Source organism: Drosophila pseudoobscura, chromosome X (genome assembly GCF_009870125.1).
Source record: "Drosophila pseudoobscura strain MV-25-SWS-2005 chromosome X, UCI_Dpse_MV25, whole genome shotgun sequence".
NCBI lineage: Eukaryota > Metazoa > Arthropoda > Insecta > Diptera > Drosophilidae > Drosophila > Drosophila pseudoobscura.
Window position 1 is genome coordinate 8,362,542 of NC_046683.1, and position 20,269 is coordinate 8,382,810.

The 20,269-nt window shown below is 46.5% G+C and overlaps 1 protein-coding gene across 2 annotated transcripts in view; it reads left to right on the forward strand.

Annotated features, from left to right (window-relative positions):
- Positions 1 to 246: 246 nt before the first annotated feature.
- disco-r (disco-related basonuclin zinc finger protein) overlaps positions 247 to 20,269 on the forward strand; it is a 32,604-nt gene continuing 12,581 nt past the window's right edge. The window contains exons 1-2 of one of the 2 annotated variants that reach the window (XM_033382876.1): positions 247 to 389; positions 3,431 to 3,641. The gene's annotated coding sequence lies outside the window, so the exon portion shown is untranslated. Of the gene's footprint in view, positions 3,642 to 20,269 lie in introns of both variants that reach the window. The other variant, XM_015186496.2, reaches the window with a different exon arrangement.

Genomic DNA, 20,269 nt, shown 5'->3' on the forward strand with positions numbered 1-20,269 from the left:
ACTCTATAGCAGACTGCTTGCTTTTGTCTCTCCATGGCTGCTTGCTCTGCTTGTACCTCTTTGTTGTGCTTGGGCGTGAGCGCGCAAGAGAGAGCGAGCCGGCAATACAGCATGGACAGTGGTGGCGAGCGTCTCTCTCTCTCTCTCTCGCGCGGTGCATGTGTGTGAGTGTGCTGGCCACCAGTGGCCGCTGCTGCTTCAATATATACACATGCACACAGCACTCTCCCCTTTCTGTATGCGTGTCGTCGGCTCACACGAGCGCCAAAAAGGCAGCAGCTCGGCAGCGCCAGCCGCCGCAGCCGCAGCAACCACCGCGACGGCAGCGACGTGATTTCAAACGTCGACGTCGACTTGCCGCTGCCGCATCGCACCGCATCGCAAGAACGGTAAACCCTCGGGAATCGGTCGCTCTTTTTTTGTTTTTTGTTTTTGGACTGCTTGTCGCCATCCATCGCCCGTCCGTCCGCCCACCGCCGCCGCCGCCTTCGTTGTTGCCGTTGTCGTTGTCGTTGTTGTTTCTGCCTCTCGCATGTTCTCCTCTGCCTCTCCATCCGCACTGCTCTGCGGCCCATTCTATTCTGTTTTTGCTGTTTTTGCTGGCCGCGCGTGTGGTTTTGCCGTCGCTAAAACGACAAAACGCCAGCAAGAGCCCCCGGAGAGCCCCAAACCGAACCGAACACCAAATCACCTGAGCCCTGAGAATCACAACAACACTCTTCAACCTTCCATCCGCTATGGTGCGAATTTTTTAAGTTGTATTCGTTTTTTTTTTGTTTTTTGTTGTTTTTGCTGTGAAAATGAAAAATATGAGACAACAAAATGTTCAAGAAATAACTGTTAAGGCAGGGTGAACGCCCCAGAAGCCGGAAGGAGCATTGTCGTGCAGCACACCTTCTAGGAAGAAGCAGTTGAGGAATAGTGCATCCCAGCACAAAAGCAGTTTGAGGAGTGCACACATCCAGAAAGCAGTGTAAGAGGAAAGCAGTGTAGAAGTGCAGTTTGGGAAAACTGCAGCCTTACAGAAAGCAGTGGAAAAGGATTGCACCCACATAGAAAGCAGTTGAACAGGACACTGCACCCTCCACGAAAGCCGAGGCGGTCAGCAGTGCAGTGCAGTGCAGTGCACCCTCGCTGCCAGAAGCAAGAAGCAAAAAGCAGTTGAGGATTTCACGTTCACCCCAAAACAGCAATCCGTGCAGTGGGTTGGGGAGAGGGCTCTGCACCCACACAATAACAGGATCTATGTGGTATATATGTACATACAAATATAAGTCGGGGACTCCCTCCACTCTGCAAACACACACACACAAAAGCATTGCTGGCGCATAAAAAATGTCTACCCAGGGAAGTGTCGCCCAGCCCGAGCGATGGTCGATGGAGGGTGGGTGGTGGTGGTGCGGTACGGTAGGCAGGTCCAGTCCCGACTTTGTGTAGGGGTCGTTCCAGGGTATTGGGTAAATTGCTAACGGTTTGTTTCGGGGGTTAAATACACACACATATACAGAGTGCGCGCTCCGCCCCTCGGCCAAAGGATACGATGTACAGATGTCGGTGGGGAATGGTAGGGCCACGCATGGAGTGTATCCTACCCCACCCCTACATTCCCCTTGCGTATGGGTGTGTGTGTGTGTCTCTGTCCCACTCGCTCTGCCACAAAAGTGTCGTCGTTTGTCGCTTGTCGCTCTGGTCCGATGCTAGCCCTCCCCTCCCTCACTTCTCCTAGTATCGGTCTCTCCCTTGCTCTGCTGACACTGCTTTTACTTCTACTACTTCTGATTGTACTGCTTTTTGTGTCCTCTCTCCCTTGCACTGCTTATTCTTTTGCGGCCGTGCGTCCGTGTCCTCTGCTCTTGTACTGCTTCTTCTCTTGGATTGGTTTCGACCGCTTCAAATGCGTTACGTTCGTTTTTTATACTCCCTCCCCCCCCTCATCAAAATCCCCACCCACACCGCCACTCCAGCAATGTGTGTATGCGTGTGCGTGCGTGTGCGTATTTGTTCTCGTTTCGATTGGATTACACTGGACCCCCTTCCCCAGCCCATCCCACTCCCACTCCACCAACAACCAACGTTCCATTCCGTTCCTCGAGGTTCGGGTCGTTCTTCTTTCTTTTTTCATCGTTGTGTCCCCCAGCATCTGTGGTAGCGCGCCCAAGCGACAGCGACATTCATCCATCCCCCCTCCCACCCTCTCGGCCGTGATCAAGCAAACGACGACGACGACGACGACATTTCGTTTTTTGTGATTCGTTTTCTGTGTTCTGTGCGTGTGTATGTGTGTGTTTGTGTGAGAGTGACTCTGCTGGCGTGTCGGTGTGCGTTCTTTAATATTGTCGTCGAGTGTCATTGGTCGGACGGCCAACCAAGCAGTCACAAGCAGCGCACAAAAAAAAAACCTTCGGTCGCACTGTTGCTGTCGCACGTTTTTCCCCCTCTGCTTCTTTTTATTAGAACGAGCACTCCTCCCTCCCACCCTCCGGCTCCATGTACCCCCTTCTGTACTGTCCTTCTGTTGTGGGTGTGTGTGTCCTGTCCTGTAGGGGCTTTTGAGGGGGCGTGTGCGCCCAAGTAGCCGAATGAGTTTTTGATTGTATGTCGTCGTCGTCGTCGTCGTAGTCGTCGTTTGTCGTTGTCGTGTCGTCGGGTGCGGGTGCGGGTGTGTGTGTGTGATAGAGAGAGAGAGAGAGAGAGAGAGCGCTGCTTTGGCTGCACATGCATGAGTGTGTGTGTGTGTTTGTGTGCGAGCGAGTGCAAAGTGCATAAAAATGGCGACAACGACAACGACGACAGCAGCGACTGGTGGCAGCAGCACTGGCAGCAGCGGCAGCACCACCACCAGGCGACGGACAGCGCGCAAAAAATATTTTGTGTCGTGCGGATTTTATAACCGTTTTTAAAAGCGGCGGCGTTGCCTGCCTCTGCCTGTCGTCGCAGAAACCAAAACGGACGGACGGACGGACGGACACTCAAAAATTGTTGCAACAAATTCGAACGCGAAAAAATAGTGCACGTGCGTGTCCAATTGAATGTGAAACAAGAAGAGAGGCGCAAGGCAGCGCAACCATAAAACCATAAAAGAAACAAGAAAACAAGAAATGAAAAGCATTTACAAGAAATTCCAGGCACCACATGAACGCTTGAGAATCAAAAATAAATAAATAATACCAATATGTTTTTTTCAGCTAAAAACTAAAACTAAAAAAACAATAACTACACACACACACAAAAAGTGTTAAATGAAAATGTGATCAAAATGAACAAAAATGAGCGAAAATAACAACAAAGAATGCCCAGAAGCAGCGTGGGCAGCAGCCGCGGAGAGAGAGGAGAGGCAATAGAGAAAGCAGAACAGACAGAGCGAGCGATTAAAAATTAACAACAAAACAAATCAATTTCAAATACATATTTTTTGTACATATATGTGCAGGTGCATTTACAATATACATATGTCATATGCATGCATGTGTACGTGTATGTGTCTGTGAGAGCAACATTGCAATAATTACAACAAGAGAAACAGAGAAGAGAAAAATCCACTGCATTTGCAACAACAAAGGAAATCAAAAGAAATCACTGTCGCAGAACCAACAAAAGAAGCATCCTACACACACACACACACGGGCGAAACACACAGACAGGTGAGCAAAACGATTTAAACTTGGAAACCTGATAAGGGATCGATCCAACCACAATAATGGGTTCAGAAGCCAGAGGTTTTTTCCAGTATTAGCCTAGAAGTGTTATATTTTTAATTTTACAAATTTAAAGTTAAGCTTCTTTAAATTTTAAAGAAAAAAACTCTCAATTAACTCTAAAGCTAAACCAGGAATTACCAATGGAAAACCCTAACAAAAAACTAAACTATTTTTATCTATTTCCACATTCAATTAGATTCTAAATATAACATATTAGAAATATATATGTGTGTTTGTATGAAATGTTCTAAACATTTTCCAACTTAGCATTTTAACAGTTTTGCGATTTTCTCTCTTCTCAAAATAATTTATACAAATTCTTTAAAAAAGAGACTTTTATATGTGATTTTTTTATAAATAGAATCCAAAATCTTTTTGGAATTTTCCTTCGTTTTATTCACATTCCATTGTCAATTCCATAAAAAGCTGTCAAGGGAGACAAATGTTTGTGGTTTTCATCGAGAGAGAAATTAAAAGTAAAATCAAAATGGGAAATTCTAAATCGCAAACGATTTGCCTGAAAACGAACCAAATAGACCGAAAATTTAACCAAATTCTTAGGGTAAAATCAACCGAATTTAATTAGGTAATCAAATGAAAAGCCTTTACACTTTTATTGCATTTCACAACCTCATAAATACCTATGTACATATGAATATATTTGAGATTATAACCACTTTAATGGCAATTGCATGGAGAATTTTCGCATTTTATTTGAAAATATTGAAACGGATTTGATCAATATTGCAAAATGCTTATTATCAAGAGAATTTGGTTTGGAAAAAACCTTGTGCACTTTTATGGAGATTTTGTACAATTTGTTCCTCATTTAAAGATCTTTGGGATAATTCATTGCATTTTTATGAATGCCACAAAAGTTGAAGCTTTTTCACTCCATTCTATACAAATTAATTTTGATTATATCATTGATTAAAGCTGTTAATTCACTTTCCGTTCCGTTCTTTTCAAACTTTGACTTAAATTAGAATAAATAATATACATATTATGCCTTAGACGTCCCCCTTCTGACAACCCACCCATGGCTGCGTCTTTCCATACATGTGTGTGGTTCCCATGGATTAAAGAGGCCACATTTCATTGTAATTTTTTCCTCCTCTTCTTTGGCTTCAAGGTCTCGCGAGTGGGGGATGGATGAGGGGGAGGTGGGGAGGTGCGAGTATTGCCTAAACATTGATTTCCTATACGCAGAAGTGACGATGCTGATGAACAATAAATTAAATTAAATGTGGAAATATCTGTGCTTTGTTTCGGGGTTATGTTTTTTTCGGGGTTTCGTTCTCCGTCTCATCTCTTGGCTCCGACAAATGACAAATGAAGACAACAGAAAATTCACTCGCGGAACGGAACGGTAGCAAAGTGAATGAGAATTCTTCCGACATTTGCCTTTTGTCTTCTTGTTTATCTCTGTCTCTGTCTCTCTCCTCTCTGTCTGCCTTTGTCAAATCGCACATGTCTCTACTATATACAGATACAGATACAGATAAAGATACATATTCGAGTATCTTTGTATACACACGGGTAGACGGGTGCACGGGTGCGCTGGTGCGGGTGCGGGTGCCGTGTCACACAGCGGAGGCCATAACTATATAGCCATATAATCGCTTGTTCGTGAGCTGTAAACACAGGCATTGTAAATTTACACCATGCTTATAATTAGCAATAGAACGGCAGTTGACTTTTCCAGTTGTTATTCCATGCTTCATGCCATGCCATACCATGCTTCATGCCATGCCCTCTCTCAACGCCTTTCCGTTTCGTTTCGTTCGTTTCGCTGCAACCTGCAACCTGCAACCGCAACCGGGTATAACCGTAACCGTTTACCAGATAAACTGATCTCCAACGGGAGGAAGGTGACAGAGCAAAGCGACAGAGACCCAAAGAACAGACTACTATGGACAAGGGGATACCCATTGATCAGTTTCCTTCGGAAGAATGGGTTCGTTTTGGAGTCCTGAAGTCGATTCGGTGGGATTCAGAATCTCAGAACGAAACAGGTATAGTTTTGACTGTGTTGGATCCTGAAATGTAGCTGTGATTCATGCAGGACTCTAGTTTAAACCGTATTAAATTTCCGACTTTAAAGGGGAACAAAAAATCAAATCAATTGTAGCCTGCATCTCCCAGAATCCAACATACCCATGTGGGCTCTACAGGTAGTACCTGGCATAATGACAGACTAAAAGCTCTTTAGACACCTCTTTCTCTCTCTCCCTCTGATCATGCTTCAGTGCCAGCAAAAATTGTCGCTCAGGCGATCCCAATGGGCGCCAACCAGGGGCCCAATGCATCACTGCACCTGCGGCGGACCTCTCCCGAACCCGAACCTCAAGCCAACCGCAAAGCAAACAAAGTTAAGAAATGGCAAATGAATTTGTCTCCTCCGGATTGTGCAATGGCCAGTGCCAGTGTTGGGCAGACGTGCTAAATGGAAGTGCAAATGAATTTGTTGATTGTCCCAACAGCAACAGCACACTGCCACTGCTTCGAGACAGAAACAAAAGGGCTTTCACAGATGGCTAAAGAAAAATAATGGGGGGAGGGGTGGGGCTTGCTAACTAGGCCTTTAAAATACATTGAACACTTCTTATAGGCATAAAGCTAAGCCACGAAACATTAGGCCCAAATCATTACTATGAAAAATTCTCAAGGAGCTATAGAGTCCTAGTTCTAATTGGGAATAGATATGTTATAGATAATATATATATCTTAAATAGTTTGGAATACCCTTCTCATAAGACTGCTAAACCTCTTTTCGGTAATCGCTTTGTATCTAATTATAAACCAAAACAAGTCCTACCATATAACACTGCGGAGACCTACCTGTATGACATGTAACATCTTCGTATCGTAAGCGGCCTGATAAGTTACCTTCCTAATGGAATCATCACTCTTCATTAGCTTTTGATGACTTCTTTCCGAATCCGTGTGGGATCCATGACTCTACCCATCTCTCCCTCTCTCTCTATCCCTGAGTGTATATCTCGTTCTCTGTCCCTCTGCCGTCTTCTGTCTGCTGTCTGCTGTCTTCCGATGTCTGAGGTGCCCTTTTGCCGGCTATTAATTAGCATATTTCGTCATGAATTAGCAAAGTAAAGTCAAGTTATAATGAGGTGGAAAGCCAGCAGGCCGCGGGGCCGACCAGACCAGACAACTGGCCCCCCGAACGCAGGGGCAGGGATAGATCAATCGATCTCTCTCTCTCTCGCTCCTCTACCTCTCTCGCTGTCTCGCTGTCTCTCTTCTGCTCTGAAGCTGAAGCTGTAATCATTTTGCACGGTTCTCTGTGTGGAACCGAAGCTCAACTCCAGAGACCCCTTTGCCCGCGGTGGCATAAAATGAAAATTGCAACAACAGCAACGGCAACAGCACAACAGCAAATGTGCAGATGCAATACGACATCGTTCTCGTCCTCGTCCTCTGCCACATCCACATCCACATCCCATATCCGACCTCGTCATCGTAATCGTTGCTGCCCAGCGCCGGCTCTCGCATAATCCGCTCAATCCGCTGCTGCCTGAATCGCCATCGCCCCCGCCAGCCATGGCGTATAATTGCAGTGCCGCCACCGCTAACCGCCAACCGCCAACCGCCACCGCCACTGCTTGCTGCTGCCCCACTCCTCCCGCTTCTCCTGCTTCTCCTCCTCATCCTCCAGTGTGGCACAGTGGTGCCATCTGATCTTCTTCAGGTAATTGTGCTCTGCACAAAAAGGCTTTTGGCTCTATGGATACAGATATATTTATATAATATTTCTCTACAGGTTCGTTATGGTTTTATGCTCAACCTGTATGTATCTTAAAGAACTACCTTCAAAATGAAATGAAGACTCATCTACTATTCCAATCGGAGCACTTCGAGCTGACTTCCTAATTGATTGAGTATGTTCAAATTAAATTAAGGCCTAAATATAGTAAAAAATCACGTTTGTGCGGCGTGTTTTTTCAAGATGCACAAGTTCCCGAGCCGAACATTACCCTACGAATAATTACCTTTTTTTTTTGGATGTGCGCCACTGTGCACCACTCCTCACAGCAAGAGTCACCAGATGTTCAAACCATGTAGAGGCCAGGCCATACCAGACCAGACCAGGCCAGGCCAGGCCACTCCAGGCCAGGCCGCTCCATCCGACGCGTCGGTCGGTCGATTGGCCGATTTGGCCAGGCTCTTTCTCTGGCTCTGGTCGGAGGGGGGAAGGATGGGGGCTGTGGCCAGATCGGGATCGGTATCGGGTTCGAGCTCTCCGACTTGTAGAGGCATCGGCAGAGGCAGATGAAGACGACAATTCGGAGCTTATGTGTCAGGTGCGCGTCGTGCCGCGAATGAAACAATTTATTGCACTCGCCACTCGCTTTTGCGGTGTTTTTCTTGTTTTGTTGTGTTTTTGCTGCCGCTGCTGGCCTGCCTTTTTCTTCTGTTTTATTTTATTTTTTATTTCTGTTTTTTTTTTTTTTTTTTTGTGGCTGTGGCACTAAATTGAATTTTCCTCCATCAGCGCTGTTGCTGTTGCAACCCGACTCGGGCGAGCATGAAAGAGTCTCGGAGTTGGAGTCGGTTTCGTTTCGTTTCGACCATTTGGCCACTCATTGTCCAACAGAGCCATAACCATAACCATAACGAATGCGCCAAATGGCCCGAATACAGCAGATCGCAGATCGGATATCGAAGATAGCAGATAGGAGATCTTCTATCTACGAATTTTCGTTGCGGTGCCCAATCGAAAGACCCGCAAACAAGTGACAAAATACCAGGCGTTTTATTGGCTCTGGCTCGATCGATAGGCACAAGTGTGATCTAAAATCGATAACAAATTGATTACAATTTAATGCCTCAGTCAAGGATCATCAGAACTGAAAGACTAATCTATGTATTACCAAATAAAAGATGGAATCGCAAAGGAAAATCCCACTGCCTGAGTAATATGTATATGGCATTATTTTCGCTGATTTAATTCAAGGGAACTTGTTTAGGAGACCTTATGTCCCCCCTGATCAGCATTCATTCATGCATTCCCCGGCTCAGATTGCGCTTGACAATTGACAAACGAATGTATGCCCCATACATACATAGTACATATATTCCCGGACCTGCATTCTGACATCTCGTCGCGTCAATCAACGCCTCGCAATCGTCAATCGTTGTACCGCCCCATTCCGGGACCCCCCATCCCCCCACCCCCCATCGACAGGGAGTCGCGGTTCAAGGTACACACAAGCGAAAATATATGTACGTACTGCAGAGACAGAGACAGAGACCCACTCAGAGGCAATCTTTCTGTTGCTGTTTCTTTATTATTATTATGCGCCCGGCGAAATAACAAGCAAAATCAAATTGTTCCATTGTCTGCGGCGGTCTGGCGAGGAGGGGCGGAGCGGGGAGGGGGGGATCGGGGATGGATGGGTATAGGATCGGATTGGATTGGATTGGTCTGGTGTTTTTTTTTTTTTTTTGTTTGCTTTTGGGTTTTGCTTGGGATGTTGCCAATACAGAAACCGAAACTGAAAAACAGCAGCCGAAAACATGCGTACAGCTCGCACTTCATGGATACGTGTGCACAGCTATAGATACAGATACAGATACAGATACAAACTACAGCCACAGATACTCGTCCATAATTCATGTACTACAAGCGCGTATTTTTGCTGTTGTTGGTTTTCATAATTCATACAAAAATCAATTCACAGTCAGAGTCATAGTCACGAGGCCGTGAGAGATTGGCAAAAGCCAGCGAGAGGCTCTATCTCTGACAGAGGTTCATCTCTCTCTATGGCCAGCCAGCCAGCCAGCCAGCCAGTCATTCAGTCGACAAGGTCGCTGGCAACCCAAAATAATTACCATGCCTCAATTATTAATACACATTTACTGATACGATGCGATGGCTAAATCAAAGCAGCGGCCAAGACTCTGGCGGCCACTCGACAAAGATGATGATGAATCAGCAGTCCAGCAGTCCAGCAGTCGGCCTCTCGATGGTCCAAAATCGATTAGCACACTGCACGCTGCCATCGGTATCGATGTTAGAGATGTGCGTGAATCGTACGATCCAGATCGGAGGGTGGTTTATTCTCTCTGGAACTTAATGGGTCTTGGAAGTATTCAGCTATCAGCTAGTTCTCGGATGATTTTTCTGTATATCTCTTTCATTCCTTTATCATCCCAGATCCGCTGTAGCTTCCAAGTAAATTCTTATTGCACGAACGGGTTTCTTATATCACTATACCATCTCTATGAGCAGAGACTTCTTGTATCCCTATAGATCTGCTTCCAGACAGAGAACTGACATACAAATCTCTCAGTTCTCAGTTCTCTTAAGACAGCATTATGGCTAGATCTAGCTGGCATTCATTGCGATTCGCAATTCTATTACCAGAAAACTGCACCTGACCAGACTTGTGTCTTTCGTATCCGTGTTACGAACAAAACACTTATCGGAATCATCTTCTAGTAGAACCCCCCTTTCCACCAGCTGTGCTCTCTTAGAAAAACTCCAATCGTCAACTTTCTTTTTGCGGCATTTGAGTGTCGTGAGTGGTGTCACACTGCGGGAAATGCGAATAGAATAGAACAATTTGAAGATAGTTATATGTGCAATAGATTCCTTCAAACTGGAAGAACTGGAAGTCATTGAAAGTGGATTTTTATTATCTCATTGGCTCTGGCTATAATCGAGTAATTCCCATTTACCTCGATCATTTGCTAGGATAGAGGCAACCCACATATTCTTAATAATATTCATATAATATATAGGGTTTTATAGCTATAATATTTTGCACATTTAATCCTTAAAGATGTATCAACAAATTGTTTAATTCTTTCCAAAGAAAGTATCTTTCAAAATAAGTCTGTCTTTATTTTTAAAAATTGGTTTCTTCAATGTTTGGATTGCATCATTTTCCTCTACGAAACTGCACTCATTCGTATATATAGTTTATGCATGTATGTACCATATATTTCTGTCATTCTGTGGCAGTTGTCGGTTCTTGCTCCAGTTTCGAGCTTCGTTGTCTTCGTTCTTTTTGTCGAGATTCGAGTTCGAGTGCGAAAATGAATGATGGGGCTATTCATGTGACGGGCGGTGTGTGCTTTTCTTTTTTTTATTTTTCTACGACTCTCCTGCACTTTGCCTCTCTATCCAGTGGCGGTTTTGTTGTTGTGGCTCTTTGTTTTTGTGAGCTTTTCATCGCCGGGGAAGACTTGAAGTCGGTGGCTTCTTTGGATACACTTGGATCGTTCGTTCGGGCTACACTTGGGCCCGAGCACGGAAAAGATTAAATGTTTTTAATTTTGGCTAATTTGTGACATGCGCGACCCTAATGGCTTCTTTTCACATCGTAAACTCCCCGCTCCCCCTTCCCTGGTCCCTGGTCCGGCGTTTAATTGCTCTCTAACCAAAACCAAAATAAAACTCAAAGCAAAGCCCTCTGCCTCTCCCATTTCCATTCCCCCCGCAGGTTGACAATTCTCTGGGAAAATCGCTCTCTATCTCTCTCGCTGGAAAATTAATTATGCATTTAAGGCTTGAGAAATTAATGCTTTTTTTTTGGGGGGAAGCGCTGATGTAGTCGTCAGCCTCCAACCCTTTTAATATGCTTTTATATTCAAATTATCACGCATGCCAAACAGTTTCCATGGGGCACAAACGGGGCTTTTGTTGCTGCCAAAGAAAGCCCCAACCAGAGCAGAGCAGACGCGGAGCAGAGCACTCCCAGACAGAGTCGGAATCGGAATCGGTGACGGAGACGGAGTCAAAGCCAAAGTCAAACACCACTTTGGGGCACAGAGCGCGGAGACGACGCCAAAAGCCCAAGCCCAAACCCAAGCCCAAGCGAAAGCCCAAAGACCAAGACCAAGACCCGACGACTCGCTTTTAACGAGCCCCACTGATGATGGCCAGAGGCTCTGGCTCTGGCTCTGGCTGTGGCTTTGGCTCTGACTCTGACTCTGTCGGCCCGGCATTCATGTTTATGTTTGGGTCAAAGATTTTCGATTGCCCACCGTCCACTGATGTCCACTGTCTGTCCCACTGTCCCGCTGTCCCGTGTCTCGTGGTTAGGTCCCCCGCTTTTGGAGGCAAGGTCTGCAATTAGTTCGCATTTGGGGACTGCGGTGCACTCGAGGAAATGGGTGAGAGAGCAGCATCGGACCACGATGGAGACGGACTGGGCAGGGACAGCGACAGGGAGAGGGAGACGACGATCCCAATGGGTAGTTTATGATACGACAGCGATGTGAATATGTTTGACAAACCAATAAAGAAATAATTGGAATATTAAAGCTTCACAGGGAATGGACGAATGGAAAGACGAAGCCAATTTCCGACCTTCCGATAATAAAGAACGGCGATTATACTACTACATAAAGAATATCAACATACTACATATATTTACTTATGTTTGTACATATTTCTAAATATTTGTAGCACTATTTTTGTTCTACGATTTGGTTCTATTCTGAGCTATACAACACCCTTTTTCCTTTTTGACAAAATAGTTATGTCAGAAAAGTAAAGGTAGAAAGATGAACCGATCGATTGCTGGACAGTGTCCAAGCTGTGTCTACAGAAACATGTTTGTCTTTATCTGCGACTCCTTGCATCTCCATTTCCGAATCGAAAGCTAAGGATTATTTATGTCACAACTCTTGAACAATTTGGATAATAACGAATAATCATGGCCAGGCGCCAGTCCCTAAGGGAAGCTCGATCTGATGCCGTGCATGGATTGACTGACTGACTGGGTGAAACCCAGTCAAGGTCGTTGTACCCCCAGCCCCCATCCCACAGCCCCCTGCCACTTGTGCCTCTCCTCTCGAACGGATTGGTTTAATGAGAACACACGGGTGACATCGTTGTCGCATCAGGCGCACAATTACACCGGACAATACTTCGTTGGCCGCAGCATTTATTGATGTGGACAATTTGTAATGGCATGCGATTTCCTGCCAGCTTTCAACCATTCTGCCAGTCGAAGAGGAGAGCGTCGGGTAGGGCCAGCGCCTGTAATTGAGCTCACGCTGGCAGCTGTGAGCTAATGACAAGCCGAGTCCAAGCAAAAGCGGAGAGTGCCTCGGACACCACAGGCACACGCATCAGCTGTGTCGACCAACTTTGGCCCGTGATCCCAAAGCTAACCCAACCCAAGCCAAACCATTTCCATTTCCATTCCCATTCCCAATCGCCGTTGCAGTTCCAGTTCCAGTTCCAGAGTCCCAACCCATCCCGTTGCGGGGCACTTTGCGCCATTATCTGCTGCAATTGCCACACCGCATGGGACGGGGCACCAGACACGCAAGTCGCAGCGCCCCAGCTCCAGCTCCAGCTCCTTCTGGCCCAAAGAATCCACCATCGTGCTGATATGTTGATTAGTCAATATTCCCCATTTCCATTTCCCATTCCCTGCCGCCACAGCCCGAAGACAGCATTAACCAAACCAAACCAAACCGAATGACAAAGCATTTCAGCTTTCCCCCCCGTAATCCATTTCATTCGTGGGAGTTTCAGGAACCTGGAGTCCTGAGAAGCGTTCTAGCGATAATTCATATTTCCACACGATGGGCTCCGATAGCCAAAATATGATATATTCCCATTATTTGTAAGTGTTTTATATTCAGATTAAATCAAAGTGAATTCTATTTAGTTTCCCTCTAAAACTGATTATTTACTGTAGGTATGAGTGTGTGTTCTTTTCTCTTTACTACCATAAAGCCATAGCTGAGGCACTCTCAATATTTGGTTGTTCATTAAGGGTTCTCCACCGAACAGTTGCCCTTGCATGATACTAATTTTCGTGATAATTGAAGTTCCCAATCGATGGGCAGATTATCCATATCCAGCTGTCAGTAGCCAGCCCTTGATGACAATTTTGGGAACCCTCTGCTGCAGGCAGGATCCCCTACAGAAAACCGAGAAGGAGCAGGAGCAGGGGCGGGGGCAGCGGCGACTGAAGCGGCGTGGCACTCATACGAGTATTCATTCCGTATTAGATTCAATGAGCATCAGTCATCAAGTTAAACAACTGCCGTATGGCGTATGCTGGAGTATGGAGTAACCAACCAACAGGCAGTAAGCAGTAACCAGTAAGCAGTAACCAGTTACTGCTGTAAAAGCAGCACTGCTTGAAGCGGCAAGAGCAAGAGGCAAGAGGCAAGACAAGGCTTTTTGCTTTTGCTTTGGGATTTTGCACGTTTTCGCACTGCCCTTTGGTTAATATTTACACCTCGCAGAGACGAATCCATCAAAATATGGCAACTCGTTATATGGCCAAAAGGATTGCGCGATGGGAGTGTTGGGAACTGTTGAAGGCATCAGCAGCAGCAGCAGGCAGCAGCAGCAGCAGGCAGCAGCAAAGGGGGTGGAACCCCAAGGTTCAGCAGAGATCGTTGCGGGTTGAGTTCGGTTCGGGCTCTTTGTACAGGGAGGGGCTCCAGAGGGAGGCGGACACTTGTCATGTCGCACGACTAGGCCCTGGCTATGGGCAAAGCTCGGTTCAGCCTCAGCTCTGGAGAGCACAGCACACAGTACACAGCTCCATGCACACACATCAAGACCAAGTTCAGTTTCTGTTTGAATTTATTTAATGGCATGACAAGGTCAAGACGCCACTACCATTTCCATGGACTACGCAGCCGCAGCCTCAGCGGCAGCGTCAGGCATCATCAGACTTGAGCCACGACCACGACAAGAGGCAGCTTCAGCATCAGCTTTGTCTCTGACTGGCTGGCCGGCTACCTGCCCCACGACTGTGGCCACGAACGATGGACGCGCAAGTTGGGCCGGGCCATAAGTCACAAAGCAATTACAGTGAATTGCTTTCTACAGGCCCGAGTCCGAGTCCAAGTCTGAGTCCGAGTCCGAGTCCAGGGCAAGCCAAAATAAATGGTGGAGTAGGAGCAGGAGCAGGAGCCGATCGAGCAGCAGCAGCAGCAATAGAGCAGAGCCCAGCGGCATGGACACAGCACCACAGCGGATGCAGCTGCATGGGCGACCCAGGGGCGTCGTCGTCGATCCGCACTGTGACCGATCATTGGGCAGAAGAGCGTGAAAATACTACAAGCACAAAAATTCGAAAAACAAGTACTAATACGGAAGAGCCAGAACCAACTAGTATTTAAATACTATTAATTAGATATATTTAATTTAGTTTGATTGGAAAATTCGTATCAAATTCTCATTCGTTTGGGTATACTTATATTTATATATTTTCGAAAAGTTTAGAAAAGTTTAGGGTTATTTTAGTTTGTGTAGTTTTTCCATCGGAAATTGCTCCAAAACTGCCACAAGACTAATTCCAAAACAGATGAAATTTTAGTCAGTTGCCGCCATTTGCCCCAACCAAAGATTGAATCCAGATCAATCAATTTCCGATGCGCGGCAGATGGGTAGAGCCGGAGTCCTGACCGTCGACCCCCGCACGGCGACGCTCGTGCATCCGACCCAACCAGTGCCCCAGCCAGCCAGCCAGTCGGTCCCGGCGTCCGTCTGTCCGATGTTGGAGGTGGCAAGCGAAAAGGTATTTTCGTGAACCCCGAGTTTCATAACACTATAAAGATGAAATTGAAACCGATTACCGCACTCTTGAAAAAGGAAAAAAAAACAGAAAAAAGAAAAAAGAAGGAACGAAAAAAGAAAAAAAAAACGATCAAGTACCACGAATGCTCGCGGACACATTTTACTCATGTAATTTTATTGCGGCTGCGAATGATTGGCAATTCTGGCTAAAAGACAAAACGCAGGGGAAGGCAGGCAATGGCTGCTGTGCCTGTGCCTCCTGTGCCTCCTGTGCCTCTGCCTTTGCCTGTGCCTGGCTTTTGGACGGTCCCCGATGGATGGATGGATGGATGGATGGTATGGACGGGAAAACCAGTTACCGCCGATGCACAATGGCGATGCCATGGGAATGTGCGAATGGGAATGGGGGGGAGGATGTCCAATGTCCACTGTCCAGCTCCAGCTCCAGCTCCAGGTCGACGGTTGAATCTCCTCGAAAAGAAAAAAAAAAAAAAACAAAATGTACGAGTGTGGTATGAAAGACAATGGCAAACGAAAATCGGCAAAGCCAAAGCCAAAGCCGAGGCCGAAGCCAAACAGTTAGGCGAGACACCTGCCATAGAAAGAGACTCTTTTTTTGGCTTTGGCTTTTTCTTTGTCTTTTTTTTTCGGGGTTTGAGCCAAGTCAAGCCAATCCAATCACTCAACGGCACACACACAGAGACAGGCACAGGTATTGGCGTGGAGAACGGGCTCTCAAGGAGCAGCTAAAAAGTATGGCAATCTCGAGCCATCATAAAATGTGCGAAGGAAAGCCCCGCAGTCCGCCGCCATTTGCCGCATCCACCATCCACGCCACGTCCGTGTCCGTGTCCATGTCCATGTCCGTGGTGCCCGTCCACGTACAGTGTCGTAGATCAGCCAGGGAGACTGAGAGAGAGAGAGAGTGAGGACCAAAAGCCACTTATCTCGTCTCAGGCTCAATAAGCAAACGTGCCAGCGGGAAAGGGAATGGGAGTGGGAACGGGCACAGGCACAGGCCCAAGCACAGGAATGGCAATGGGAACGGATGGGCACCGGCATCTTGCTCTCATCTCACCTGGCAGCAACAGCAGCCCATGAACCATGAGAGAATAAAAAGCAAAATAAATGTAATGCCGCATAAAAATAAATAAATAAAACCTTTCAGACGCAGCCGAAAATCATTTAGAGTAGATGAGTGTGCAACACACTCCCCACGAACACGGCCACGATCCTTTTTTAAATAGTCTTCCCAAAGTGTTACTTCTAGCCCAGGGTTCTTTCCGGTCAAAGAAGGGAAACGTAACTGGAAGCTTAACCGGAATTACTTCTTTCTTTCGTAATAGAAGGATCTGTATTTGAAGAAGAGAAAAAAGTAATGAAATAAGATGAATAGCTAGAGATTTTATTAAAGGATCACAGAAGGATCGATCTATTATGAATATCGATTCAGAAGTCAAAAGATGAAACTTAGGAATGATCTTAAATTAATCACTTAACCAACGGACTATGTACATCATTGGGAGTTTTTAAACGAAATCATTTGAGGGAGTAACTTATATTCAAAGGATTTACAGATATGGATAGCCCATGTAGTAAACGAATTATAAAGAACTTTACTAGATGATAGCCAACAGAATGGGTTTGGAATTGGAGTTTATTCATAATCAGAGTTCAATCTTGAGCGTTAGAACTGACAAAATCGATTATGGAGACTGTGTCGCTTTCATTCCCCCATCTCATATCCAGATCCAGATCTCGGTCCCAGTCAGGCGCAGATCTGGACAACCCGTGAGTCGCTGCCGATTCGAATCGGTATCTATTTGGTGTTGTTTCTGGTGTCGGGGGCTGTGAGTGAGTCGGGGGCCCAGACGACAAAGTCGATCAGGCTGCCGCTGAATGGACGAGGATCGGAGTTGGACTGAGAGCTGAGAGTTGAGGAAGGGGGCTCTGGGGCAGGTGGGTCTTCGCACCGTATGTGGTCCACTCCCTGGCTCCCTGGCTGCCTGGCCCCCTACCCGACGCCTCGGTCACTACTCCGAGGGGGATCTGGAGCCCGGGAATATCTGAAGTGTGTATGTAGCAAGAGACTCGAGGAGTCCCAGAGATATTCCCATTGAGTCGCGTACTCGTTTTTCGATTTGCACCCAGCACCCAGCACCCAACGCACTGAAATCGAATCGAAATAGGCCATGGCTCTGTGTCCGTCTGGGTCTGGCCCTGCGGTTCTCGGGACGCGGCTCAAAGTCTCTCTCCCCTGTTCCTGTTCCTCTCTGTCCGCTGGTCCAGTTCTTCTTGTTGGCGGCGGCGGCGGCGGCATCGCTTTTAGCCATAAGATCACACACTCGCGAATGCGAAGTTGTTGGCGGTTGGTGTTGGCGGTGGCGGTGGCGGTGTTCGTGTTCAAGAGGCGAGGAGAGGAGCTGAGAGGGGAGGAGAGCAGGAGGCCACGGTGATACATTTACGAGCGAATGTTACCCAATCTGACGATTACAGACACCCATAGCCCTGGCCCTGTGCAATTTGTTGCCATCTTATTTTCCCATCCTATCGACGGGCACTGCAGGACTCTTCGTTTTGATACTGCCGCCATTTGGCGGAATGCCCATTGCGATGGCCATTGCCGATAAAAAAAGTGCGCCCTCCTCTCCCGCAAGATCATTTGCATCCAGCCAGCCAGCCAGCCAGCCAGCTGCTGAAGCCAATAACTAATCACTCATCGCCCGGATACTTCCGCTTCCATCTTTCATCTGCCAGCACAAGATTCATATCCTGGTGTGCAAATCAATAAACTTTTCTCTTCTCCACCACCAGAACATAAGCCTAGGAGTACGAGGATGAACGTAGGAGAACTCTTATTTAAAAGCAGATCTTAAAGATCTTTAGCTAAAAGTTTCTTGGACAGATAAAGATACAAAGTTGGAGACTTTTTCCACCTGCTTCTAACCCAAAAACCGAACTTACATTTCGAATTGTGTGTGTAATAACCGATATCAGATGAAAGCGAACGAAACGGCAACGAAATACGAGAAATAACTTCAACATAAACATAATAAAGGACATGGCCCCTCGAGTATGAAATTCGCATAATTTAAGAGACCCAATACCGATCCCCAGACCAAGATCTTCAGTGGCATGACAGAGCCAGAGAGCCAGAGCCCAGATAATCATTTAATGCCGTCCGAACAGGGAACGCCCCTGGATAAAAAACTGGTACCGCGACGAGAGCTAATAACATAACCCTCCCAGCCAAAACCACACGAGTACGAGTGCGACTACGAGTACGAATACGAATACGAATACGAGTATATATCCAACTCTTGGACTCCGACGTCCTACCACTCGAAATGCTCTTTTCTGTTTTTTTTTTCTTTTTTGGTCTCCCCCCATTTGTTTGCCTTATTCGCTGGCTTTTCGGGATTGACAGGCTCTCGAGAGAGCCTTTCGCAAGTGTTTTCGGGCGACACAATGCACCTTCCAAACACACACAGACACACGCTCCGCTCCGGTTCCTTTTTGGGCCGAGAACCGGGGTTTGGATTGGTTTGGTTTAAGGTTTTGGTTTCGGAGGAGGCGACCAACTATTTTTCCCCGTTAACATGTTCACTTCTCAAGTGCTTCCTTTGTGACTGACTGACTGACTGGCTGACTGGCTGGATGGCTTGACTGGGCTGACTGAGCGCCTGTCTACCTTGTATGAGGAGGCCCTGGACGGTCGCTGGCTCGGCCGGCATATAAACACTGACACTGCCATGACGGGTGCCTTTCAAACGAAACGCAAACGCGAACCGCCGAATGCCAAGTCCCCATTCGCAGTCGCAGTCGCAGTTCCAGGTCCCCAAACCCAAACCCGAACCCAAACCCAGACCCAGACGAAGTCGCAGTCCCAGTCCCAATCGGAGTCCCTGTCCCAGTGTCAGTTGCAGTGTCAGCTCCGGAGAGAGTCACAGCCGAAGAGTCAGAGCGCGTGAGCAAAGATTATACAGTAGATGCTCCCAAGAATGGACTAATTGGGGTTAAGAATGTTTACTCCTTTGACAAATAAGAGTTAACCTTTGAAAATACTGCAGCGATCAAGGGTTTTTTATTGCAATTAAAAACTAAAATACAAATCAAAACATTTGAAATCATAAAGTTTTAAAGTATATAGAAAATATGGTCTCAAAATTAGAAGATTTCAAAAAAGTTCCACATGATAGACACTAAATTTTTTCGTTTTCTTCTTAAATAAATTAGCTTTGGATGATTTTTAGTAAATGGTTGGGCTATGGCTCCATAAATATATAAATATTAATGGAAAGAGTCTAATATTTGCAGAACTCAAAGATACAGGAGATGGATAGACAAAAGATAGATTGCAGATACAGATTCGATAGTAATATTGAATAATATTGTAATTTCCCAATTTTGTTTTGAAATGTCAGAGATTGCCGTCTTGGAAGATTGTTCACCTCTATGCAGGGTCCACTGTAACGTCAAACACAACTTGAGAATGTTGTTCCCTCGCCAGTTGACGACGCCAAACGTCGTCGTTGTTGTTAACCCTTGTGTGCCGTGCCGTGTGCCGTGCGGGCAAGGATTATGATTTATGCGGAATTGTCACGCCGCTGACAAAGTCAAGTCGTGTGTGGCTGTGGCTGTTGCTGTTGCTGTGGCTGTGGTGCCTCTTCAGTTCCAGTTGCCGTACCCGTTCCCCCCAATGGATCAACTGCTAATGGCTTGCCGGGGGATCACTTGAGCGGCGACAGAGACAACAAGAGACAGACAGGCGAGAGAGACAGCCAGAGAGGAGACAATGACAACGAAAGAGATAGAGACAGAGACAGAGAGAAACGAACGACCAATGGACGGGACGGGAGACGGCTCACCAAAGGGTTAATGCCGAATTTCAAAAGACTTTAATGAAAAGTTTAGTCGATTTGACGTCGCACTCGAAAAATCGCTCTTGCCTCAGTTCCAGTCAAAGTCACACACAGTCACCTCCCCCCCCATCCACCCGGATAACCCCTGTACTACCATTGAAAACTGAACGGGGAACGACAGCAAA